Raw genomic sequence first — 27,796 nt, forward strand, 5'->3', positions numbered from 1 at the left:
TGAGTTTTCTCGTCAGGAAGAAAAGGGGAAGCTGTGAGTTTTTAAATTTCCAGCATTGTTTGTGGGAAAAAACAACCGTGTATTTTTTAGGAAGATGTCGGCATATTTTCAGTGGAGATTGTGGCAACAAAAATTAGGTATTTTAAGCCAAATCATCTTTTCCTATGGCTCACCAAGTAGGTTTTGTCCCTAAAACTAACTCACATTAACAACAGTGTTGTCACAACATAAAATTGAAATATGAAGAAATTAAAAGCTTCAACACATCGCTACATGTGAAATATAAAAATGTTACATGTCTGTAGTTTGCAGAAACACACAATGCCAACATTTATTTTGGTGATAGGGTTTCAGCTCCAAGCCAAAGTCCAAATTATATGATTTTAAGGTCTAGTGTGTAGGAAGGAGTGAGTGGCATCAAGCTGTGTGGTGCAGAACTTAAACCTCCCCTGTGTGCCAAGTGTGTAGGAGAACTATGGTGACCGATACAAAAACACCAATGGCTCTGTCTGCAGCCACTGTTTGATTTGTCCATTCTGAGCTGCTGTAGAAACAACATGGACGACTCAGTGGAAGAGGACCGGCTCCATATGTAGATGTAAACAGCTCATTCTAAGGTATTTTCAGGTCATTATGCACTAATGAAAACATTAGGGGTGACCCCGAATAGTCGATGATTCGGTGATTCGATTCGGAGAAGTCTGATTCGACTGTCAGTCTCACCGTCGAATCGTCGCAAAATGTGGTTATGAAACAAGACCGTACCATTCTGACTATATGGGGGTGCTCACTGTTGCTGAACATCTTAATTTGACATAGAATGTATTTGTTTTCTAGTAATTCATGATATATAGCCTATTTTGATACAAACATCAGCCTAATTTCTGTTAATAAAAAAAATTGAAAATGACGCGTGGTTTAATCAGTAGGCATAATCATTACTACGCATCAATAAATCACCCAGTTGCTCGATCCAAATAAGCTGAGGTGAGTGAGTGCGCTGCAGGGCCATCAGAGCAGCATCGAGGCCTACGGTGATTTACGGTGGCGGAGCGCATAAACAAACACTTTGGAGGAGGTATGTGTTTTCAAATCAAACTTTTTTGAAGGATTATTTGTTTACCTGAAGTGTCTTGAAACAAATTTCACCGCTGATTGTTTTCTTGATAGGCTCTGATTTTTTATTTGGCTACTTTTTGTCCGACGTGGCCAAACAATTGAGAGCGGTGACGCACGGTCCGTGTGGATGAACTTGTATGAACCTGAGTTGAATAATGAAGTAACTTGAAGTCAGAAAGAAGGAAAACTGTTTCTAAACCTTTTGATGATGTTTTTGGATGTTTATTTGTGAATGAAATGGCAAGTTCTGACGAGTCAGAAACGACTCCTTTTAAAGACATGGATGAGGCTGCAGCGCGTCTGCGCTCATCTAGAGCATCATACCTTGATGAAGTGAAAGGAATAAAGATAAAGATAAAATGATAACCCTTTTACTTTTATTATTATTATCTTATTATGCCAACTGAAGAATTAAATTTGTTTATTTGGGTGTTTTAGCTCTTTTCTCTGGAGCGGAAACTGACGCAAATGAGCTCATTAATCAATGAGGGGGAAAACAACATGATTCGACGATTAGTAGGCTAAAAGAAAAATCTGTCAAATCTGATTCAACTATGAAAATTCTTAGGTGGGGACACCCCTAGAAAACATAGTTATAAATATTATATACCCTTTCTGCCAATAGATGCCCCTAAATCCTTCACACTGGACCTTTAACTTCCCTCAATCATTGCATTGATTACTCAGCTAATTATTTAAGTGTTTAATGTCCTCAATATGACTTATCTGACACTTAAATCTGGTGGTCTATAACTCAAGCCTCTACTAATCATTATACCTGCACCATACTGTTAATCCATGTTTTTGGATGCTTAGAAACGGTTGTTAGATGAGGAGATAAAAGATCTCATGTATTGCTGCTGATTGATGCTGAGGGACCCTTATTAAGGTAATGGGCTGTTGTGTTTCATGTGCTCACAGCTCTGTGTATTAGTTCCAGTTCTTGCCCTGCTGTCACATGTCATACTCTTCTTTTTCTACACCAACAACTGCACAGACGTCTCTGTGCACTCCAATGAAGCAGACCCACTATGAAGCTAATCTTGAGCAGGTGTAAATATGGGTGATATTTCTGGCACGTAAGTCTAAATGTTATTTTAGAGCATCACTGTTGATTTTTCTCTCCCAAAGCATATTTTCGCTCTCAGGAATGCTTTTCTTACCAATGCTATTTCGGATCCATCATATTTAAACATTCATCATACACCTGAAAGGCTGTTTGAGAGTGTGAGTAGCCTCTGTGTTATATAGGGACTGACTTGTGTGTGGCTGGCTCCAGGGGCCGCTGGTGGCATAATGTTTGCATCTGGGAAAACATCTGCAAAAGTGTGTGGTAATGAGCTGGACAAACACGCAGACCGGCAAACACAAATAATGAAACTCGTAGGAGGAGCAGGCGGTGCACAATAAACAGAATGGATGCAGAATCACGCTCCCATACACCTCGCTCTAACAACCTCTGTTGTGAAGAAGCGTGCATTGTGTAAACAGGTGCTAGCTGGTGCCTGCTTGCCCGTCTGTGTTGGAATGAGACAGCAGGACAGAGACAGATGGAGAGGCAAGTGATCAGAAACATAGACAGTGTTACAGGAAGGTAGATAGGAAGGGACAGAGATAGAAATAGAAAGACAGCATATAATTTTTGTCTGCAGAGGAGATAGCAGAGAAAAGCTCTTAAATGTTCAAAGGAGACAGTAAAGAAGAGTGTCGTCTTTGTTCCTCTTAAAAATGTAAGAACGCATGAATTTGATGAAAATGAAGACTTTCTAAAAATGTATTTCCTTCTCTACAAGTTTCACACATAACTTTCGCTTTTCATGTCCCATCTCTCCTCCAACATCTCATTTCCTCATCTATTTTCCTATTTCCATTCTTCTTCTCTCTTGAACCTTTTTTGTGCCTCCAACAGAGCAGTTTTAAATGCCTGTATATCCAGTATATCAGACTCTAATAGAAAGAAGCAGGAAGAAGAAAGAAACAGGCTGCCTAAAATAGAAGAAGCAATCATTTGAGTGTAATCTGGGCTGGAAAATGCAGGGTTTTGGGTTTTCTTTTGTTGCCACAAGAGTAACTGTTAGCAAAAAAAAAGTCTCACAGTTTTGGTGATAGTAAGTCAGTAAGTCGTCATTTAGTTTTAAACAAACATCCTAATTAACTATCAAAGTAACTCACTGACAATGGGATACTAAAAGTCCAGTTATGCAACTTTCTGTTGCGAGGGCTCTTCCTTCCCATAATGAACTGATTTCCCTTCCAGAAATAAACATGGATTTCTTTCTCAGATAAGAACCAATGTTCTACATTCACAGACCTTTGCAGAATTAAGGAAGTATTTCCTTTGCAGATAAGAAAAAATGTGGTGAACAAGAAGAGGGAGAAGAAGAGGAAAAAGAAGAAGAAGAGGAAAAAGAAGAAGAGGAAGACTATAGAAACAGTGCAAGGCATCATACTCTGAAAACTATGCCTACGAGAGGGGAAAACAATCGGCACTGTAACGTGCAACCATGGGCTGAAATGCTTACAAAGTGCATAGCTAGCTAAAAACACCAGATAACAGCATGTCAAAGGATTATTTTAGCACCCGAGGTTAAGAGGTTATATTGACAAATACAATACTGTTGGAAAATGATCTTGAAATACTTTGTGTGAAATACTTTAAAACTCATTTAAAACTATTTGATCATACCACCAGGTAAGATCATCAAAACCAAGCCTTGTATAGCTTAGTTAGCTTCAACCTCTACAGTTTGTCGTGCCAAATTAGCAACTGTAACTTATTTAATAATAATCAAAGCACTTAGCTTCATCTTTATAGAGTTACATCCCCAATTTAATATCCACTTTTGTCTTCTTAATGGCTCAATTTTTCAGCTAACAAAAACCCAGTTAAGGTAAGGTAAAACTTTAATGTCCCCGGGGAGCAATTTGGGATACAGACAGTCATAAGTAAAACAAATCAGACAGTACAATACATAGCACACAGAATCCAGAATTAGCGGTCACTGCTGGTTAAGAAAAGTGATTGCATACGAGACAAAGGATGATCTGTAACGCTTAGTGCTACATTTAGGGAGGCAAAACCTCCGCCCTGATGAAGCACCTGAAACTTAACAGGGAGGGGATGTTGAGAGTCTGAGTCCTTTACACTGTTGGTAGCATATCCCACCACACAGCAGCTTTTCTGCATTTTTCTGTTGTCTGCTAACAGTGACAAGAAAGCACCTTTGCGCAACACAAAGTCAACTGAGAGCGATGAACTGTTCTCCCTTCAGTGCGGGCGGGGCTTAACTGCACTCTGTCTCTGTAACACTAACCAGTGTGTGAAAGTGGGCTGAATATCAGGAGCTGGACTTGGTGTTTTAGTCTAACAAAAGTCTAAAGTTGGAGAACTGAAGACAGGGATACTTCAGAGGGAAACCTCCTGGTTAGATACACTGATTCTTCTCCCAATGGTTTTAGAGCTGGAGGCAAAGGTTGGACACTCTGACCCCTCTATGGTTCATGTACCATTTGGTGTCTATATGGAGACCATTTATCGACATTTGAAGGGTCCAGTGGTACTGCTGTGTAGGCTGCAGTCAGCATGCCCTGCAGCCAAACGAAGAGGCTGTATTTCGGTAAGACATGCCCATAAGCTCCTTGCTGACGGAGTATAAGGTTGCCTCTGCTACTGTGAGGCTTTACTGGTTCACATAGCAGAGGAGTCCGTGCCTACTTGCTTGCTCCTCAATGGTGGAAATAATCAGCCAGTCATCAAAATATGAGAGGAATGCCTGGCCAGTAGCGTTGACAGGGCAACTACCAAACACCTCATAAATATTAGAGGAGCTTAGAAGATCCTGAACAGAAGGATCTAACTCTGATACTCCTGGTCACAAATGCAAAGTGTATGTATCAATATACACCAGCCATTTAAGGTGATGGAAACCAATCCCTCTGAGCAAAGATGCAAGCACCATATTTTCAAGTAGCATCAGGATGTGCAAGACTGCTTTAGCGCCGTTAAGTTGACGATGAGTTGACAAATATCTGAAACTACAGTGATGAGCTCATCCTTGATTGTTTGTGGGAGAGAAGGATGGAAAACAACAACCTCTCACAACCTCCGATTAATGAGATTTGAGGAAACAGTTCTTGGGTTATGAACCTACCAGCGACAGCAATACACAAGCAAGCAATGCTAACTTAGCAGTAGAACAGAGTGTGGTATAGTGGGACCTTTCATTAAAGGAATAGCTCACCCCCTAATTACCATTTGTATATCAATAACTAACCTTGTGTTACACTGAATTCCTACAGAAAAGTTTGTTTTTTTGCACACTTGCATACTTTCACAGTGAACAAAGAATCCAAAAACTGAGACAATTCTTGATGAATTGAAGTCATAGGTGGCCACATTTAACAACAGCAAAACCATATCAAAACATTTGTTTACAAACTCATCAAACGTATCTACGCTCTCTTCAAAGCCAGATTCCATTGGCAAAAACAGCAATTTTACCTCACTGAACATAGGAGCTGCTGGTCTACCGCTGCCTCTATCAGTCAGTTTGTTTGTATTATTGTGTGACTCTGGTGTTTTAAAGGGTAAGTTTGAAGTCACCAAAGTCACACAATAATTTTTTTAAATTTTTTTTTAATTTTATATACTTTATTAATCCCCGAGGGGAAATTCAATTTTTCACTCTGTTGTCAATCACACACAGGTCCAAACACACACATGCACAAACTGGACCTATACATGCACTAAGTGGAGAGATGTCAGAGTGGGCTGCCCATGACAGGCGCTCTGAGCGGTTGGGGGGTTCGGTGCCTTGCTCAGGGGCACCTCGGCAGTGCCCAGGAGGTGAACTGGCACCTCTCCAGCTACCAGTCCACGCTCCATATTTTTGGTCCAGACGGGGACTTGAACAGGCGACCCTCCGGTTCCCAACCCAAGTCCCTATGGACTGAGCTACTGCCGCCCCCAATAAGACAAACAATCTAACTTATAGCTGCAGTGCTGTGTTCAACAAGGTAAAATTACTGTTTTTGTCAATGGAGTCTGAGTTTGAGGAGAGTTTAGATGAGACATATTCAAATCAGCTTCCTTGTTTGGGAAGTACTGAGGATATTACTGGATAAATGAGACTTGAATTATCCTGCACAGGCTGTGTGAGAGTCTGTAAGCAGATGTTTTAATATAGTCTTGCTGCTGTTAAACATGGAGCCCTGTGACTTTAATTCTAAAAAGAATTTTGGATGCTTTGTTTACTGGAGGCAAGTTTTATTCACCAATTCAATGTAATGTGGGATGAGTAATTGAAATGCAAATGGTCATTTGTGGAGTGAAGTATTTCTTTATTAAAAATGTAAAGGGAGAGTTAGTAGCTGTAGATCTTACAGATCTTGAGACTGAACTTCAATCCTGAAAAAATGGCCACAAATTCTTTTCATTTGCACAAACACATGCACCACAGCCACAATATCCACTGCACCCTATAGAGTGGAGACATGATCAGGAGGAGGTGACATGCTGTAGATACTGTCTGCATTATGTCTCATTAATGCAAGACTATGCAGCAGGCTCGACACATGCTGAGAGGATATTAGAACAAAGGACAGAAGGGACATGGTGTCAGGTATGTACTTCATGTGTATAATGGTGATGGCGGATTTTTTTGTCTTTATTCACTGTTGTTAAATCCTAGTTGCATCTTTCTCTAAGCCAAAAAAGGCGTATACACACACACACACACACACACACACACACATGAAATTTATACGCTTTCATGGCTGCTTTTCTTAACTTACTCCATTTCTCTCTTTCCTTTTCTCCAATTTGTTCCTCACTGACTGATTTATGTTTTGTTTTTCTGTTTTGTTTTCTCTGTCCGTGACTCTCCAACACTGCTAATGTTGAGCACTTGGCAGGTGAGTAATTAACATGTGTGGCAATGGGCAGAACAATTGCAACCTGAAAACGCTGTCAGGAATTGGCCCATTAAAACGTCACACATTCATTTCAAGCTAATCCTCTCAATTCCCGTCCTCAGAACAAAAAGACCTGCTGGTTTTCATTCCAGAAACTGTTTTACAGTCACAGGGACACCAGGGGAATGCAAATTAAATATATCCATAACATTATAGTTGGTGTGCTATTCAATTACAGGTATCCTATGTTTTATGTTTTTTTGTGTGAGTGTGTTATGCAATGGCTGAAAGGACTTCTGCTATTTAAAAGTGGTTCCTTTATTGACACTGTAAGGGAGCATGAGGGTAACAATCAGATTTTAATGATCACATATCCTGAAGAAAAATGTAAAATATGGATGGATAGATCCGTCTCACAAATAAGAGAGCGTGAGTCTCCTTAGTATCACAGTGGACACACACTGACTCCACTGAACACGCACACACAAAAGCAATTACTTCTCCGACTGACGACCACGCTGATTTCCCTGCTGATCTCAACTTATGCACCTGGTCTGTTCCAATTTATCTTAGCCCACCTACTTCCCTTTTGTTTTGCTGGTGCATTTTTAGCAACTTGTTCAGTCTGTAAGGCTCAGTGTGTCTGGTATTACATTTGATTTTGTCTTTTATCTCCACTCCATTTTGTTTGTCCTCCTTATTTGTCTGTTTACGTAAAGCCCTTCAGGGTTTTATCATATTTACAGAACTTGGGACAAAGTTTCTCTGCATCAATTTTTCCTTTATAGAGGACCTTCATTTAAAAAAGAAAAAGAAAAGAGGATGCTCTGTGTGATGACTCAACACTGTAGGTCCATATCTGCCACAATAACAGTGTTCAACAGTCCAGTGGCTATTACCTTTAATTGTGTCTTTGTTTCGTTTGAAAGCCTGCAATCAAGACATGCGTCAGAAATGCCCAAAATAAGAACAACAGCAAAACATAGTGTATATACACCGACAGTACGCAATCTTGGAAACGAGCTTAGAAAAATGAGGATGAATGACCATGCTTTGGTTTATTGATTAAAAATGGTATTCTCACCCACGTTATTAGCAGGACAAGGTTAGGTCAAGTTTTGTTGAACCCTGTCATTTGATTTTTGTCACCACAGATGAGCTCCTATTAGTTACCATTTTCACGTTTGTCCTCTACATTTTCAGGCATTCCTGTGATCCCATCGTCAAACTGAGCTCTAAAATGCAGGTTATAGAATTGTGTCCGCTGCTTGGCTTGTAGAAAGACTCTCTGTTATCCTGCATATGTTTTCTGAGTGCTAAACTGTGGTTCTGTCTTGACTGGGTCCAGGTGCAGGCCAGCGGAGGTCAGAGCACAGAGTATTGATGAGATGGCAGAAAGCGGAGGAAACGCTGATGTAGCTTCTCGGAGGGAAATAGATAACATTGACAGGGGGAGTGTAACTCCCCTCGGTCGATTATTAAAATGGAGAAAAGCTGTATGTGGGTGCAGTTCCTGCTGACGGCAGAGAGACTATCTATCTATCTATCTATCTATCTATCTATCTATCAAGCTAGTTATTTTAAGTAAATTCCATGTTCGAGCACTTGCGTTAAATTATTATAGACTACTACCCTGGAAATCCAGATTTCTCGCGAGAGCACAATTTGAATTTGCTCAGCGAGTCACTCTGGCAATCAGTAATGATACTCATTACCTATGCCCATGAAACCGAGCTGCACCAATCACATCGGTGTATCTGATATAGGCGGGCCAGAGGCGAGCTAAACAGATGACGACAGTGCTGCGACGACGAAGTCTGGAATCGGTCAGTAAACATTGCAAGATGGCTACGGATGAACACCAGTTGTTTGAAACGGCTTTGGCCGCTACAATGAACGAGTTAGACTTGGCTTTTTCTCTAAAAGAGGAACAGAAGACGGCGCTTGAGTCTTTCCTTTGCAAGAAGGACGTTTTTGCTGTTTTGCCGACCGGATACAGCAAGAGTCTAATCTACCAGTTAGCTCTGCTGGTAGCTAAGCGTATACGTCACCCCGTGTATTGTTCTGATTGGTCGTAGTGTTATCCAATTGCGTGCAGTGATATTTACAAATGTGTGCTTGGTGCCGCCCCTCGAGTTGGGCCATTTTCTGACTCATGGCCAGACCCTAAATCTTTCTAGATTTGGGTCTGGATTTCCAGGCTAATAGACTACTTGATTACTAAAAGAAAAAAATATCAGATACGAAGCAAGCAAACATCCATCCATCCATCCATCCATCAAGGATAGTTATTTTAAGTAAATTTCATGTTCGAGTACTTGCATTAAATTATTATAGACTACTTGATTACTAAAAGAAAAAAAAAACATCAGGTACGGAATGAACATTCATCCATCCATCCATCCATCCATCCATCCATCCCCTCCACGGGTTACCTTACTCTTCACTGAAACTTAACTGCCACACACACACATACACACAATTGAATACTGTCCTGCGTCAGCGTGGGGAATAAATAGACTATCACTATGCCAGAACTGAAGCATGCTGCAACTGTGTGTGTATGAGTATGTGTGTGTGTGTGTCTGTGTGCGCTGGTAGGCTCCTGCTGCAGCAGGAACAGATGGTCCTGCCAGGGCTCTGCCGAGCCTCCACAGTCCACAGTTTGTGGGAAGACATGTGAATGTGCATACAGTGTGTGTGTGTGTCCCTGCTGATCTCATACTGTTTTTTGAATCATTAACCTACCGCACTACTGTAACGTTACCTGCTTTGCATACTACCGTACACACACACACACACACACTGACACTGATTGTTGCTGCGTAAGTGATACCTAGTGGTCTTTGGCCTACTTGTCTGTTCCATTGACACTTAGCAGCTTAATCCTGCTTGAAAGGCTCTTCACTGCTAAGCTCATGTTTGCCAACACACAAAGCTGTCACCCCCCCACCCCTTTGTGTGTGTGTTTGTCCGAGCAGGTTTGCGAATATGTAAGTGGTGATAAACACTAATCACATCGACGCCAGCTGTCAAATTTAAGTAAAAAGAGAGAGAGTGTGGGTTTTTGCTGTATCCTACTGAAATTACTATTTAATCATAAAAAAAACAAAACAAAACAGAAAGAGTGTTAGCGGCACACAACGAATGATCAAGACCACATAGGTACAAAAAAGTGAGGGTGGCAGGGAGGGACATAAAGAGAAGAAAGGTGAGATGTAGAAAGAAAGAAAAATAGAATATGAGGAAAATTTAAAGACGGACTGTGTGAAGTTTTTCCCTTAAACCTCTTTTTTTTGTCCAATATTGATATACTGTGAATCTTTTTAAGCAAAAGTAAGATCAAAGCCGATAAAAATGGGTCACAAAAAGGTCAAAACAGGTCACGGAGGGAATTACGAGGGGTTGTTGTCCACCTAATTTTGGTGAGACCCTCCCAACTCTGAAACATATACTGTATGTTACGAGCTGTGAGTGCATGAGGACAGCTAGGGTTGTCCAGATGTGGACTAATTCCCTAATGGGCTTCAACTCCACAACACGCACTGGCAGGCAAGCTGGCAAACAAACAATCACACACACACACACACACATACCGTAGTAGCACTTGATACCCCAGCAGTGTGTCCATTCTCTTTTTATCTCTCTCTCTGTCCATTTTCATTAATAAAAAGCAATAGTGTGGCGTGTGGTGACAGATGAGCAGATTAGCGTGATGTATTACAACAGCCAAATCCCGCTGAAGGATCGAGTATTTTTAAGAAATTAATTTCACAGGATGGACTCAAAATGAGTTAGATTTTGGACATTAATAAACACAGAACAACTTCAGTGACTTGGGAGAGTGCGTGCTGTCATTCTGTCTCTTCCTGTTTGTCAGTGTTTTTCTAATTTTCACTCTCTTTAGCTGTTGCCTCGCCTGTCTGCCTCTCTGTTCCCTGATCAAACAGCAGAGAAAATCTCTTGAATGCAGATTGCTTTTCCTCCTTCAGCTGAAATGACTGAATTCATGGACTTTGCCAAGTATCGATTTCAGGCAGAATTCAGTGGAAAAAAAAGTTATTTTTCTGCACTCATGTATTATTTCAGTAACAGCTCACTAGTGATGGAATAACATTTGCATGAGTTCCCAAGTAAACACACATACAGCGTTGTTGATGGTGCACTTTGACTCACAGATATACAAAGTAAACATGTTTGTGTACTCATTTAGTCTGATAGTAGCATTCATAAAATGTGTGCTACATTATGCAGCTTCATTTTCTCTCCCAACCCCCTCCTACTTCTTCATCTGGGCAGCTTTGGCAGGAGCTGATCAGTGACTCCATTCATTCCAGGTCAATTTGGGCAGTGTGCTCGATATGGCCGTTTCATTACACACTTCCTTCCTGTCTGTCTCTGCAACTCGGGGGAGAAGACGGAGCGACGGAGAGGGAGAAAGGAAGGAATGGGAGGAGAGAGACAGAGAGAGAGAGGAAGAGCTGGATTGAAGGGGGTGTACGGTGGGAGAGAGGGCGAAAATAAGGGAGGTTAGAGACAAGGGAATGAGAGAGGGAAATGGTCAAAGCGAACATAACAACGGAGATAGAAAAGGTTCACAGGATGTGGTGAAGAGAAGGTGGATAAGTGCAAGGTGAGAGATTAGGAAGATGGAAATCAGGATGACATAAAGGAGCGAGAGACAGTGAAAAGGGTTGAATGACAGGATGTGGCTGATTTAGATAAGAATAATTGAGCCATAAGGTAGGACGTGCAGGGCTTAAGAAAGGGAGCGAGGGGGAAAAAAAGGACAAGCAGTGAAGAATAGAAACTGCAAGTACAGAATAGAAAGAAAGAAGAAAGAAAGTGGGTAACTGAGAAGACTATGAATGCAGAAAGGTGGGGACAGGAAGGAAGGAAGGGAAGGCAGGGGATGAATGAACAAAGGAAAGGATGTAAAGGGCAAATGAGGGGAAGAACCAAAACAAGGGAAACAAGAAGTAAAGGGAGACAAGAAGACCCTGAGGAGCCATGGCTGATTCATTTCAACTGTCTTTTCACACTTTATAACAAAAGGTCTTATATTAATATTAAAGCAAATGTTACCTAGCCACAAGAACAGGACTTGCCATTAATATTTAACAATTAATTATCATGCATTTACAAAATTTTATTACCTGCACTTTTAAATCTCCAGTCTGTCTTTCGGACCATGTCTTGCCCAAGGCCACTTCCATGAGATTAACACACTGAAGGATAATTCCAGTCACTTTAAACCATTCATTCATTCTCCGTAGCTGCTTATCCTGTTATCCACAGGGGGGCTGGAGCCTATCCCAGATGATATTGGGAGAGAGGCAGGGTACAACCTCAACAGGTCGCCAGACTATCACAGGGCTGACATATCGAGACAGACAACCATTCATGGTCACATTCACACCTACAGGCAATTTAGAGTCACCAATATTAACCTGCGTGTCTTTGGTTTGTGGGAGGAAGTCAGAGAACCCGGAAGAAACCAACGCTGACATGGAGAGAACATGCAGACTCTGCAGGGGTTGACCACCCCACCTTGGGTACAATGCTTACCACTGCTACAACGTGCCTCCCGCACTTTAAACCAATTTTCAAAAAGGAAGGTCTAATTATGAGAGACACTCATATAGTAATATCAGCCTTACACCAGAAGATTTTTCCAAAGCGATTTCACTGTCAGACAAGTTTTCAGTGTAATAAAATAATAAGCGTTTCGCCTCAGTTCAGCCCAGTGTGTGCCCCCATTATCTCAATCATTTGGTGTGAGGTGGTAATAAAATTCAGTCTGAGTTGTCTTAAGTCAGTCTTTTTTGTGTCTTACCGAGCTGACCAAATCAAATATGTTCATGCCGAAGCAAACAGCGAAGAATAGTGGTGATCTCTCCACCCCCAAACAAGCAAAAGCAAACCAGGTAGACAGTAAACATGGAGGGAACTCCATGGGAAGCAAGAACACAAAGAAGTTTCTGTTCTGTTATACTGTGAACAGAGAAGAAACTGGTGGAGTAATGGAATTAATAGGAGGCTGTGTATCTCATTCACCAACCAGCACTTACTTCAGTGAGCAATTCTCATTTCTGAGATAGTTCGCCACTCATTCCTATGGTCTCCTCCCACTAACAGCGCAGCTAACCAATGGAGACTAGTAGCAAGTTGAAGCATTGGAATCCAAAATGTAAAGTTTGTATGCAAGGGCAGTTTATTTTTATGCATTACACTGATGCCGAACTGACAATAATACTGTCAACATATGACGCCTTTTGTCTTGTGCTTCTGGAGCTATGGGTTTTTGCGGACATGTAAGGAATTGGTAATATGTTGTATTTCTTAATGGGAGTTTGGTATAATATTTTCCACCAGGAGCAGGATGGGAAATACTCTCAAAAGAAATCTAATTGTAATCTTGGAAGTAGTGACCCAAGATCCCCAGTCTTATAGTGCATGACTAAAAAACTCAAATTGTCTTTATATGTGGGAGGGTGTCAGACTTAAGTCTTTAAAACATATTTTTAAAGTATGTATGGTGTATGGTAGGCAAAAGAAGTAGGTTAAAAATTGCCTGTATCAGAGGATACATTCAAACACCTCATAGAAACCCACATGACCACACACACACACACATGTGTGATGACAACCTTCTGTATCTGAGGTCTGACAGCTCACTCTGTTTATCAGTACAACGCTCCAGATTCTTATGAAATGATTCTGCCTCCTCATTTCATCTCCCTCCTTTTTCAATCTTTTTCTTTCTCCGACCGTTTCTTTTGTGCGAGTGTTTGTCCAAAGGTTAAACTGCAACAGTCATGGTCACTAACAAGCAATAAAGCAAGCAAGAAAGAAACTGTAAAGAACAAAGATTCTCAACTCTGTTCCCGGGGTTTAGTGTTTCCTCGGTAATTAGGTCACTTGTCTTACATCATGCTTAATTGAACTCTGTGCCAAAGAAACGCAACAACATGTGACTCACAAACTGCATCTCCTCTGCTTTTAGACTCTAGCATGCTAGGATATGTGTGTGCTTATTTGTGTGTGAGGAAAGCATTCGATTGCAACAAGGAATGAGACAAAGGAGGTAGAGGAGAGTGAGATGAGATTCAGCATCAACTTTTCCCCTTGGGAATGGTCGCCATGGCTACGGATGCATTTTCAGCCGAACGTGGGACAAACATAAAGAAGACTGAGAGAGATACACAGAGAGACAGAGAGAAGGAGCGAGAGAGAGATAACATGGCGGCACTGAGTTTTTGTCATGAAGTGAAAAAGTACTTATGGTAAAAAATTGAAAATTATTGTACATATCAATGTGTCAGTGAAGGTAATTTTCCAGGATGCTGTTACAAAAACACTTACGCCATATAGTGCTGCAGCTAGGTAACCGCAGGATACCTGATCTCCAACACAAAACACGTAAGGCGGCAGGAAAAAGCAGTGACCCAATACGCACTCTATGGACTCTAATGGAAAACAGAGACCAACAGCATCAAGAGACTATAACATCTCATCTTACAACCAGACAATCAGACTCCATCTATATTTCAAAAGCTTCGGAAAACTGTGACAATGGGCTGTCATGATCTAAGATTAGTGGAGGGCACCTTTAATGAGGAGGAGGAGGGCACAAAAGGGATTGTGTTTCCGTGCTGGCAGGCTGGCTGCAGTATCACCTGAGGGCAATTTGTCCGAATTCTGTAACAAACCTTGAGGAAGAATAATTTAACTTCTGCATTTAGATCTGTTTTCGTCAATGTGTCATCATCCGAGCGAGTTAATTTAAGTGAGTTTAACTGACACTAAATTATTGGTCTTTCTAATGGACACACAGCATGCCATTGTGGGGGCACTGACAAGCATTAATAAATAAAAACATCTATCAACTAATGAATAAATCTCTTTCACTTCCTTCTGCACATTGGGGAACGCTCCACTGTGCCATGACTTTGACATATTTTGCATGTATCAGCACTTTGTTGATTATTTACTTCATATTTCTGAAAACAGTAAGTGGGCAAAAATTGTGCTCAACACAGGAAGCGACTGTCTCAATTTTTCTCTGCAATAGGTTTGTCAATATTTGCATAAAGTATAGCCAATGTTACTGGTGATGAATTATTTATGGAGACTAAAGGAAAGAGACTTGTAAAGGCTGGTTCTGCTTGACAGTGCTGCCATGGACCCAGTGTGTGTGTGTGTGTGTGTGTGTGTGTGTGTGTGTGTGTGTATGTGTGTGATCAGGGGATTGAGTGAGTGTCAGTGAGAGAGAGTGTGAGCAGGAAAGAAAGAGAGAAAGAGAGAGGGAGAGGGAGTGATGCGCTCTGCTGCGCTCACCGGCAAAGTCACTGCTTTCTCAAGGACACTGCGGCTAGGGGGCAAGAAAGAGAGAAGGAATGACACACAGGAAGAGAAAGCAAGAAGGAGGCAGAAAAGAAATGAAGACATTTAGTGAAAGGAGGCCAAGCGAGATAAAGAAATAAACAGATAAAATGAGAGTGGAGGAGGCAGCAGATGAGAAAAGTGTGACAAAAGAGCAGGAAATGGAAAGACGGGGAAGGCTTTGCTTCTGGGAGAAAATGAAAATATTTCTTGCTGGAAAAACTCAATAAGATTTACAGTATGTGCAGTAACCAGAAAACATATTTGGCTTGTTACCCTGAATCTGTTCAAAGTGACATGTTCGTTTTACAGTAATACTGGACACAGAAAAGCAGTAAATTACGCTAGCATGTGGTACTTTGGCTTCAAAAATCATTGTAATGATTAATTTTTCATCCAAGTTGTTGTCAATTAATGTTTGTTAAGATTTTCTGTGATTCTAAAATTCATCGCCTAATCCTCGCAGCAGCATTACAAACTAAACTGACTCGACATCAACAGGCCACCCCAGACAACACAGAGAGCCCACTGAGCAGCAGCAGACATGGTATAGCTGTTATGTTGTGCACACTGAGGAGCAGCGCAGTGCCGCCTCTGCCTGGTTCTTGGTCTCTCACCAGCGATCCACTAAAACCTCCACAGCAATCAATTATTTACACATAAACACACACATGCTGACCCCAAAACACTCCCACTGAGATGACAGTGGGGAAGGCCGCTGGGTGGATTGCATAAAAGCTACTTTACGTACATAAGTAGGCAGTTTACCAAAGCAGCTAGTGAACTCAGCAACCACTCGGACCACAGCCCCTGACCAGCTGTGATCAAATGTGTTTGACCTACAGGCATCCTGAGTGTACGTCTGTAATACCGAGGACCAGACCTCAAGATCAATGTGGGACCAATGTGGGACACATACACAGATAAGTAAAGAATACCAATCATGTATGGTGATGTCGAAGCTTTTGAAAACTTCTTGCTGTGTACCCACTCTTCTGTGGATATGCTGATGCTGAAGATGCTGGGGGGACCTAACAAATAGGAGCTTAAGTGCCACTTGACCAACTCTTAGTAAGACGTCCAGCGGATACAGAGACAGCTTTGTGCAATACTGCTTAATTTGTGGTATCCTACAGACTTGTGTGGACACCCTGCCTAATCTCACTTCGTGGCTGCATCTGAAGTCACAGACCAAACGGTTAGCCAGTTGAGCACTGATCTACACCCGGAGAGTGCACTTAATCCTAGAAAATCAGAGCAGCACACAACTACCCAGGTCAAAGAAAAGACCATAACTATCTAAACTAAGAGCAGAGACAGGACAAATAAAGTTAGGCCTTATTGCCCATATTGTGACACAAAGGATCACTCCCTCAGCGTTTGCAATCCATTCAAAGCCCTCTCCGATGACCGGAAGGTGAAGTGGATCCTGGAGCACAAATGGTGCTGGCAATATGCACAGGGCCATGTTTAAGATTCGTGTGCCCGGAGGAAACCTTACAATACCTGCAAGGAACAGCATCTGTCCTAACTGCACAGCAGAGGATTCAGAACATTCCCAAGGTCAAAGTTCCATCTGAGGGGTTGTTCATGGATCTTCCTAGTTATCTGATTATAGTGATGGTGAAGATCATACAAGTCATCCTCCATAATGGGAAACAATAGATGGACACCGACACTGTCCTGGATGATGGTTCAGAGCAGCATACAGTAGGAGGGAATGAGATATAAAGAGAGGTAGAAGATTTCAACTTCTACAAAAATGCAAAAAAGGATTTACTTCCTGTGGAAGCTGAAGAAGTTCAACTTGCCAAAATCAATGATGGTCCACTTCTACACTGCCATCAGTGAGTCCATCCTCACCTCCTCCATCACCATCTGGTACGCTGCTGCCACTGCCAAGGACAAGGGCAGACTGCAGCGCATTATTTGCTCTGCGGAGAGGATGACTGGCTGCAATCTGCTATCCCTTCAGGGCCTGCACACCTCGAGGACCCTGAGGTGGTCAGGAAAGATTGCAGCTGACCTCTTCCACCCTGGACACAAACTCCTTGAACCACTCCCTTCTGGCAGGAGGTTGTGGTCCATAGCATAGTCTTTTTATTCTCATTACTGTGAGCCTTTGCAGATTCCCCAGATTGCAGATTTTTACACATTCCAGCCTAGCTACAGTTAGGCTGTGCATCTTTTAAAATAGTCCATCCAAAATTTGTAAGTGCATAACCTATGCAGGGTCAGAGGGGGACTGGAGTTAATCCCAGCTGTCACTGGGCAAGAGGGGGGGGTACACCCTAGATAGGTCATCAGACTATCAGACACTCAGAGACAGACAACCATTCACGCTCACATTCACACCTACGGGCAATTTAGTCACCAGTTAACTGAACCTGCATGTCCTTGGACTGTGGGAGGAAGCTGGAGAACCCATAGAATAGCTACGCTAAAGGTGTGTTCACACTGGACCTGTTTTTTGCACGAGAGAAACACAACATTGATTTACAATTGTGGTGACCTCCTCCCAGGCTACCTTTGCATCATCAGCCCGTGGAGGTCTGCTCGCAGTTCTGTATATTCGGACACTGCGAGCTTGGACCTCCTGGACCAAATCAGTTTCCTCCTGGGAGAAGTTTGGCGGTCTGACGCTGCTGCTCTCTTCTGCCATGGCGAATTGAGTAAACTCTCATTACGCCTTCGTGCAGCACATTTAAGGGCGAGGAGAGGGGCTCATTTGATTGGTGTGATGTGTGTAAAACCCACTCCACGCCTTCTCTCCTCCCTCTTTCTGACTTGCGCAGGTAGGAGGGATGGAGGTGGGAAAGATAGATGCATTGGCGCTGTCCGTGGTGCTTTACACTAGGACTGCGCAGTCCCGCCGGCTGGCGCGGTCACTGTTGAGATTACGTTCGTTTTTTATTATTAACAAAATGTTTTTTATTGACCGTATGAATGGTTTCGTTTTCAAATAAATATTTGGAAACTAAAATGTATGCTTTGGTGTACTCCCACAGAGTTTTGCAATATGTATAGCAGCCTATACCTGTATGTATCAAAATGTATAATTTTCAGCCGCTGCCGCGGTTGGAGGTATAAATGCTCAGACAGATGTATTGTCTCTGTGTGTTTTTACATCTATTGTTGCTTTTAATTTGCAGCTATACTTTTAATGAAGCTGACATGTCATGACAGTCAAGCCCCCCCCCCCCCCGGCAAAAAAAATAAAAGATAGACCGATTGCTTCTATGACATCATCAAAGCGAAAAAGCGAGTCTGTTGATTTCTGCCACATTGATGAGTGATTGCAACTGAGCGATGAAGCGAAATCAAAGGGGTGAACCAAGCAACAGCGAAAAAAAAAAAAAACAGGTCCGGTGTGAACACACCTTAACATGAGAGCATGCAAGCTGGCTGGCAGGTTCAATCCGCAACCCTTTCAGATATTTTTATTGTCATTTTTTTCTTTGCTTTATTAATGTATCTTGTCGTTGCAGCAAAAAACGAAAGCAAATTCCTTGTATGTGAAAACCTGCTTGGCAATAAACTGGACTCCATAATCAGAGTCGCAGTTATGTGTTTTTTTCTGGCTGATTGCTCTGTAAACTATCAGCCAAAAATCTTGCAGCAGTATAGAAACTGTATACGGAGATATACAGATTGAGAGATAAGAACAGATTCTGTTACTCTTTTCACTCACCTCCCTCTGTCCTCCAATCTGCCCACTTCTTTTTCAGCGTCTGTCAGCCAGTGTGTCTGTCTGGAGTCACGGCGTCAGAGCAGGCAGGGTTCAGTACCTGAGAAGACAAAAGTTCAAGGGTCAGCAAAGGCACTTAAGGATCATGTTCAGCTTGACTTCAGGGACACGCAGACCAGCTGACATCAAAGGGGCAGTTAAAAATGAGGTGCAAATAAGGATATGCTTGTCTACTTAAATAGTAATGTCAGTATCATGCATTTCCCTCACACAAACAGACAACCATACGCACATACACACTCCAGTGCTATCTATCTAAGGCAGGAGAAAGCTGAACAGACACTGAAAGATGAGAGGTTGAAAGACTAAAACCTCCATTAGGCAAGTGCATGTTTAATCTCTGTGTGATAAGAGTAATTATTTTGCACTGAAGTATGACTGATTCACTTATGCGCACAGCAGACCCTCATTGTAACATTACTTTCTTCTCTCCCTCCTGCAAATACCACCAGAACGGTAAGCGGAGAACTTGTGAGGGCAGAGGGGACAAGGCCTGAGGAACTGAGGCTGAGGAAACAGAAAAATGATATTTGAAAGGAGGCATGGATAAAAGAGAACAGTACAAGAGGAGATCATAGGAAGGGACAGAAGACTAGCTGACCAGAAAATTGAGACTCCGACCTGCTGAGGAAATGGGCCCTTCCTTACTATTTGCATATGTATCACTACATAAATACATGCAACATCAATTTCCACATTTGCTTTCAATGCAAACAGGTTACAGAGAATGACCCTGACACATACAGTATTGTATCACAGATTTAGTGAATTCTGTCATTTATTCCTCCAGGACATGTCTGACTTCGAGAAAAGCTGCCTATTAGCTTGTCCCAACGTTCCAAAGCTTGTACAATGCACTGCTGACACTTTCTCCTTTAGATTGGAACAGGAAAGTTGCTTACTTTAATTCATTGCGATGGTAGTCCGACGTACAACCATACTGCAATAAGCACTCTTTTACCTAACTACTATTGCTATAGCCTTTGAGACTTTACTGTGAACCAAAGCTACAGTGACACTTAAGAACAAGTTAAGAGCTACTGGCTCCTTTACAAAGCACTGCTGTATCTTTTTTATTCACGTTTTCTGCACATCAGTATAATTAGGTTGTGGCTTTCAGTTAGACCACAGTGTTCTCTTTCTTCTATTAGCTCAAACATCTTTAGGCGCCATTAACGGACAGACCAGCTGGAGTCATTAAATAAGGTTGTTGGGTTTAGTTTGTACTATTGTAAATCAATAAGAACAACCCTGATTGCTGGACTACTGGGAAATATCAAGCTGCAGCATTTGTTTAGTATTTATGAGTGAAGTCAAGTAATGTTTGCAACAGCTATAATCCCAATAGACTATATTCAGTGTGCAACAATGCATAACACACTGTTCACAACACTCAGAATATGTAATCACATGTTGCTTTCTGTGTAGCCAAGCCTGACTGTGATGATCCTGACAAACCTGATACAACAAACACACAGTGATGCACCCTCCTACAAATATGACACACAGGCACACAGCCAAGGAAATCAAAGCAGGACAAATCCAAAGTGTTTGCTTTGTGTTGTTTGGGGAAGTGGTCACACCTTTCAAAATAGAGCATGACTGAGGTGGGTGTTGGTCGGTGTGATAGATTTAATGTTGTGGTCCTGCAGGACAAACTGGTTCTCAGTTTGATTCTGATTGCAACTGATTCTATTCACAACTCTGACACACCCACACAAATAAAACTTACAAGTACGGTGCACAAGCATATACAATCAATCTTCCTGTATAACTAGAAAACCTTTGTGGTAATGAGCAGCCGATAACCTCCAGGGCTGGAAAATGAAGCCAACGCAAAAGTGCCAAAAACTGAAGTTCCTCAAATGGCCACTTGAGGCTGGTTCCAGAAGCCCATCAATCTCCATAGACCCCCATGTTAAAATGCCCAACAGTTTTGGTCTCTGTAGCTAATTTCCCTATTCATGACAGTAGTGCAGGGGGTGACTTTTTATATAACTCACCATTTTACATTTTATTAAAGCTTAAAGTTCTGCATAATGAAGGGCGTAGACCTTACAAGTGCCAGGTGTCCCCACAGCCTATAGCCCCTTTCACACATGGACTGCATACCTGAAATTGCTGAGAGATTACCTGGAGGAGCTGTATGTGACAATGCAAATGTCCAAATCAGTTGGATCAGACATTAAACAGACTTCATCCTGCCAGCTTGTACCTTAGTACAAAGCCCAGGTAATGTCCAATTCAGCCTGTGTGAGAATAGAGCAGGTCACTTTGGGGGAAGTCGCAGCAAGCGTCACATGAGGCTTGCTTGAAATCAGAAGAAAAAGAACATCTGAGGGTAAAGAAGAAGGATCAATTACCCAAAAACAACAACGAAAACATCTAACTGGATAGATGATGAGATTCGGAAACATCTGATGGTAAGTGCCACGCCAAAATCGTCAGACAAATTCAAGGAACGGCAAGGGACCAAATTACCAAATTAGCAACAAGCGATGTGACAGCAATGTGCCTTTGCATGTTCTATCCAGGTGCCACCCCTCGCCTAAACTAATTGAAGTATTTCCAGTAGGTGTAAAGGCTTCTCACATGGACAATCTCCTGTTGTGGGCTACATGTGTGAAAGGGAAACTCTAGACAATATCTGGACCCGATTCTATATACACTGTCCAGAGTTCATTTGAGAAAATGACTTATAAGTCAGAGCCACTCCTCGCTCCTCTGTAGCTCCATTCGTCCAAATATGATCACTTCTGGATCCAAAAAAAACAGATGGTGAGTGCCAAAATGTAAAAATCTAGGCTTCAAAATGTGAGTCCAAAAACCAGTTGGTGATGTAACGCTTCCGCCATTATTTTTTCTACAGTCTGTTGGTATGAGCAGTGTAAACTATGGAAGCATCATTAAAACCTTATCAACATCAAATAAATCTTACTTCTTAAAATACTCTTTGTGGTAAACTCTTGTACACTTTTCTAACTTTATATTTATTCGTAAGTGTTTGAGTAATCTCTAGGCTGTCACTAACTCATTCTATTTCATTTCACCATTTTTTATTTTGTGAGCTTTGGACAGCTGAACAACTGGTAAACAAGATGTGACAAGATGGGGTGAGCATAAAAAAATCGAGATTGGTGAGAGTTGTCATGTTGATGTTCGTATTACTTTTGTTTAAAAGCTTGTATGTCATAAAAAGAGCAAACTATTCTGTACTTTGTGTGTTGAACAGAGTATCAAACGATGCCTGGTACAGCGTGTAAATATAAGAAACAAGAGGTTCAACAGGACACAAAGCCTGTGTTTTCCTTAAGTGCAGATCCATTATCAAAAAACGTACAATCTGTTTTAGTGATTACAGTCTGATACTATCAAATATTACAAAGTCTGTGTCATATTGAAAATGGACTTGACATACGAGTCAGATCACAAACAACAACAAAACTGTTGTATAAACCGCACTGTACTGAGCGATGTTAATATTACATCTAAAGATGATCTCTATCTAGCCATTTTTCACAGAAAATCAGGCAGATGTGTTAGGCAGGGCTAAAGTATGGCATGCAGATTAGGCTTGAAACTCATTTTTCACACTTCTAGCAGGCGTGGTGAATCAGTTAAAGATGGAGAATATTAAAAAAAAAAAAAAACACCTCATATCACAGATTTGTATTTCTTCCCTCTGTAGCAAAGCACTTGAGAGAGAGGGGTTAATGGAGACATACTGTCAGATAATGGTCTCCAGTGACTGACACGTGTTCTCAATGGAGTGCTCACGAGAAGGGAAAATAAACCTTCAGCCGACAGCATTATCTAATTTGCCGATCCTTCACGTCTCATTTGTAAACCATTACCGATAGTGAGAAATAAGAAGCTAGGTGTCAAACTGAGAAGCAATGGTGCAATGGAGCATAAACAAAGACATAATTTTATGCTGCAGTAGGTGGTAGTAAGAACCTGGCTCGGTGCATAAAACACAATCTGTAAGGAATTGGGCTTGTTAGTGACAGATTGCCGGTGTCATGACTGTCACTTTTTAATCAGAGAAGCTGGGGGAAATGTAACCCAAAACACACACTTGTTAACATACAAAAGTACACACCAACATGGAAATTTACAAACTAATGTGTCTGTTTTCCTGTCTGTACATCGACTAAGGGTGTGCATTCTGGCAGAGCACTGTCTACCTACCTCCATGAATAACGCTAAGCGCTCTCCACCTCTATAAGACTGCTCGTTTCCACACACAAGAACAAGGCACATTCTCACCTACAGCACCTGAATTCATGGGATACATTTCACAACCTTTCAACCTTCGTATCGTCAGTTCGGATCCGCCTGAGCACAGGTGCCTTCGCAGTACCTTCATCTCTGGTGAATCACTCAGAGACTTCCTGATCAAAGGGGTTGTTTAATCAGCTTGAGCCCTCACAGTGTAATGTGTGGTGAATGATGATGTAGCCATTAGCCAGACAAGTAGTAGGGGACTACAGCCAATAATAATAAACTTAATGAAGTGTGAACACAAAACAGAGGTAGCTGTTTAAAGCAAATGGCAACTTATAAATGGCTGAACATTTTCAAAACTATAAAAACTGCCCAAAATGTTATGGCCCATACTGTAACATCACTGCCACTGCCAGCTCTACAATGAGGACATTTAAAAGGGACAGTTCACCCCAAAATTAAAACTACATATTTTTCCTCTTACCTGCAGTGCTGTTTATCAGTCTAGATTGTTTTGTGTGAGTTGTAGAGTGCTGGAGATATCGGCTGTAGAAATGTCTGCCTTCTCTCCAATCTAGTTGAACTAGATGGCACTTGGCTTGTGGTGCTCAAAGCGCCAAAAAATTTCATCTTCCAGAAACCATGGGTGCTTTCCAAATTGCATTCCTTTTTTTTTTACTTTTAGTAGGTACTGCAGCTGCCCTTAAAAAGTATGTACTGTTACATATATCCTGAAGTTTGAAACTGAACCTTACTTTTATATCCATTACCTTGGAGATAATACAAACACCACTCACTGAGGTCGCCATAGACGCATGTTTGCAATGTATGTCGTTTAACTTTAAAGTTATAACTGCACAGCTTTTAGATTCAAACATATGCAAAAGTGAAATTACATCTGCATTTCTCTGTTAGTTATGGTTTTGGTTGTTTGTCAGTTGTCATTGCGATTTCTTTTAAAGATTTTTTTTTTTTGCATTTTTGCCTTTATAGATAGGACAGTTAAGCGTGAAGGGGGGAGAGAGAGAGGGGTAATGACATGCAGCAAAGGGCCACAGGCTGGAGTCGAACCCAGGCCGCTGCGGCAACAGCCTTGTACATGGGGCGTCTGCTCTATCCACTAAGCACCGACGCCCCAGTCATTGCGATTTCTGACAGCTGCCAAACAACAGTCAATTAGTTGTCAAGCTGTTGTGTTTGCAGCTCAGTCAACGTGACGTATTGTCCACGGCGCAGAGGATTGTTGGTCAGAATAGCCAAAAAAGCATGCTGGCTTGCATACAGCTATATATGACTGTGTGTAGAAGAACATCCTGATATTTTTGACATTCTGCGTTTGACATACAGTAGCATGTATTGGGACATACTGAATCTTTTTCTTACGTACTATATAGAATGGTTGTATGGGTAATGGAACGCACAGTATGACTCAGTTACTCGAGATCATCCACAGACCTTGCTGTGAGCAGCTACATGGAGAAACTACCTTTTTTCTACCAAACTACACCTGCCAACCGAATCATCGCGCAGAAGGAAGCATGCATCTACTGCTAGCTCACCTAGCACCACTGAGCTAGCTAACATTACAACTCTGCACAGTCCTGAGCACAAGCCTCTTGTCCATGAGTAAATGCCACTTCCTTCTACACGATGATATGATGGGCAGGTGTAGTTCGGGAGAAAGCAAATAGTTTCGAAATGAACTCGCTCACAACAAGGTCTGTGGTTTATCTTGTGTAACTGGGTCATGACATTGCTGTCGTTTTTTTCAACTGTGTGTTTTTGCAGCTTTGAGTAGCACAAGCCGAGTGCCATCTTGTTCCATAATATTCAAGAGAAGGCAGACTTCTCAACAGCTGATATCTCCAACACTCAGCAACTCACACTGAAACAATCTAGACTGATAAACAGTACTACACCCTTTAAAATACACATTTCCATAGTAAAAACACAAAGGAATTACTGTCCTTGTCCAATTCTACCATTTCTTACTTCAGTTCTTTGCTCTGCACAAATTTATTCTCTCATTCATAATGACAACTGAAGCTGTAACACTCAACGATTCCCCTGGTTTCCTGTGCTATCTCACTACAGAGTGGTGGTTATCTGGTCGTTATCTGCTGTTATTTTAAAATACGATAACGTGACTTCACTTTGTGTTGTCTCCAACCATCACTGCATTATGTTTGGTACTGTGCTCCAGGCTTTATTATTATCACGAATCTAATCACAAAAATCTGCTATCTCGTAATTTCTTAATAAGGGTCTTAATCAGATTATTTCATTAATACTGCAGTCGAGTGAAAATGTGGTCATTTAGATTTTCTTCAGCTCTGAGGCTAAGAGAGACTGACGTGTCATGCGAAGCACATTAGTTGATCTCACTGCGAAACACCAGAGTGCTTTCATAAAAATATAATAGACCACTCCGTTTAATTCTAAATTAGTTTTGCTATTCAATTTGCAAAATAAAATTAAAATGACAATCCCTTTTTTAATATTCATACACTCTAATAGTAATTATGATGTGAGAGAGTATCCCTAACCTCATTCTCAATTTAAAAATATTACATGTAATCCTAATCCAGATAATCTCCGTTATAAATCATTTTCATTACAGTGATGCACGCACGCTTACGATTTGTACGTGTTTAAAAAAAACATAAAAGGACAATTTTCTGAATTAATTCTGTTCTAAGACTCCTGAGACCTGAATGTACATGCAAGATAGAGTCTGTGTATTTCCTACCTCAAGGTGCAGGTAACCAGACGAAAAGTCACAGATACAAAACAAACACAAGCGTACAACCACAGAACAGAGAACCACTTGCCTAAGAGGAACAAAGCCCTCTCTTAACCCACAAATGCACACCTTTGCACTAGCATACACACATACAGTACAGGCCAAAAGTTTGGACACACCTTCTCATTCAATGCGTTTTCTTTATTTTCATGACTATTTACATTGTAGATTCTCACTGAAGGCATCAAAACTATGAATGAACACGTGGAGTTATGTACTTAACAAAAAAAGGTGAAATAACTGAAAACATGTTTTATATTCTAGTTTCTTCAAAATAGCCACCCTTTGCTCTGATTACTGCTTTGCACACTCTTGGCATTCTCTCCATGAGCTTCAAGAGGTAGTCACCTGAAATGGTTTTCCAACAGTCTTGAAGGAGTTCCCAGAGGTGTTTAGCACTTGTTGGCCCCTTTGCCTTCACTCTGCGGTCCAGCTCACCCTAAACCATCTCGATTGGGTTCAGGTCCGGTGACTGTGGAGGCCAGGTCATCTGCCGCAGCACTCCATCATTCTCCTTCTTGGTCAAATAGCCCTTACACAGCCTGGAGGTGTGTTTGGGGTCATTGTCCTGTTGAAAAATAAATGATCCAACTAAACGCAAACCAGATAGGATGGCATGTCGCTGCAGGATGCTGTGGTAGCCATGCTGGTTCAGTGTGCCTTCAATTTTGAATAAATCCCCAACAGTGTCACCAGCAAAACACCCCCACACCATCACACCTCCTCCTCCTCCATGCTTCACAGTGGGAACCAGGCATGTGGAATCCATCCGTTCACCTTTTCTGCGTCTCACAAAGACACGGCGGTTGGAACCAAAGATCTCAAATTTGGACTCATCAGACCAAAGCACAGATTTCCACTGGTCTAATGTCCATTCCTTGTGTTTCTTGGCCCAAACAAATCTCTTCTGCTTGTTGCCTCTCCTTAGCAGTGGTTTCCTAGCAGCTATTTGGCCATGAAGGCCTGATTCGCGCAGTCTCCTCTTAACAGTTGTTCTAGAGATGGGTCTGCTGCTAGAACTCTGTGTGGCATTCATCTGGTCTCTGATCTGAGCTGCTGTTAACTTGCCATTTCTGAGGCTGGTGACTCGGATGAACTTATCCTCAGAAGCAGAGGTGACTCTTGGTCTTCCTTTCTTGGGTCGGTCCTCATGTGTGCCAGTTTCGTTGTAGCGCTTGATGGTTTTTGCGACTCCACTTGGGGACACATTTAAAGTTTTTGCAATTTTCCGGACTGACTGACCTTCATTTCTTAAAGTAATGATGGCCACTCATTTTTCTTTAGTTAGCTGATTGGTTCTTGCCATAATATGAATTTTAACAGTTGTCCAATAGGGCTGTCGGCTGTGTATTAACCTGACTTCTGCACAACACAACTGATGGTCCCAACCCCATTGATAAAGCAAGAAATTCCACTAATTAACCCTGATAAGGCACACCTGTGAAGTGGAAACCATTTCAGGTGACTACCTCTTGAAGCTCATGGAGAGAATGCCAAGAGTGTGCAAAGCAGTAATCAGAGCAAAGGGTGGCTATTTTGAAGAAACTAGAATATAAAACATGTTTTCAGTTATTTCACCTTTTTTTGTTAAGTACATAACT

At 41.6% G+C, this 27,796-nt stretch overlaps 1 protein-coding gene across 4 annotated transcripts in view; it reads right to left on the minus strand.

The window, feature by feature from the left end:
• The window catches only part of strbp (spermatid perinuclear RNA binding protein), a 106,346-nt gene that overhangs the window by 50,618 nt on the left and 27,932 nt on the right, over positions 1-27,796 (minus strand). For all 4 annotated transcript variants that reach the window (XM_033647733.2, XM_033647736.2, XM_033647734.2 and 1 more), the window contains one exon: positions 19,109-19,205. The gene's annotated coding sequence lies outside the window, so the exon portion shown is untranslated. The remainder of the gene's footprint in view (positions 1-19,108; positions 19,206-27,796) is intronic.

Source organism: Epinephelus lanceolatus, chromosome 19 (assembly GCF_041903045.1).
Source record: "Epinephelus lanceolatus isolate andai-2023 chromosome 19, ASM4190304v1, whole genome shotgun sequence".
Lineage (NCBI taxonomy): Eukaryota > Metazoa > Chordata > Actinopteri > Perciformes > Serranidae > Epinephelus > Epinephelus lanceolatus.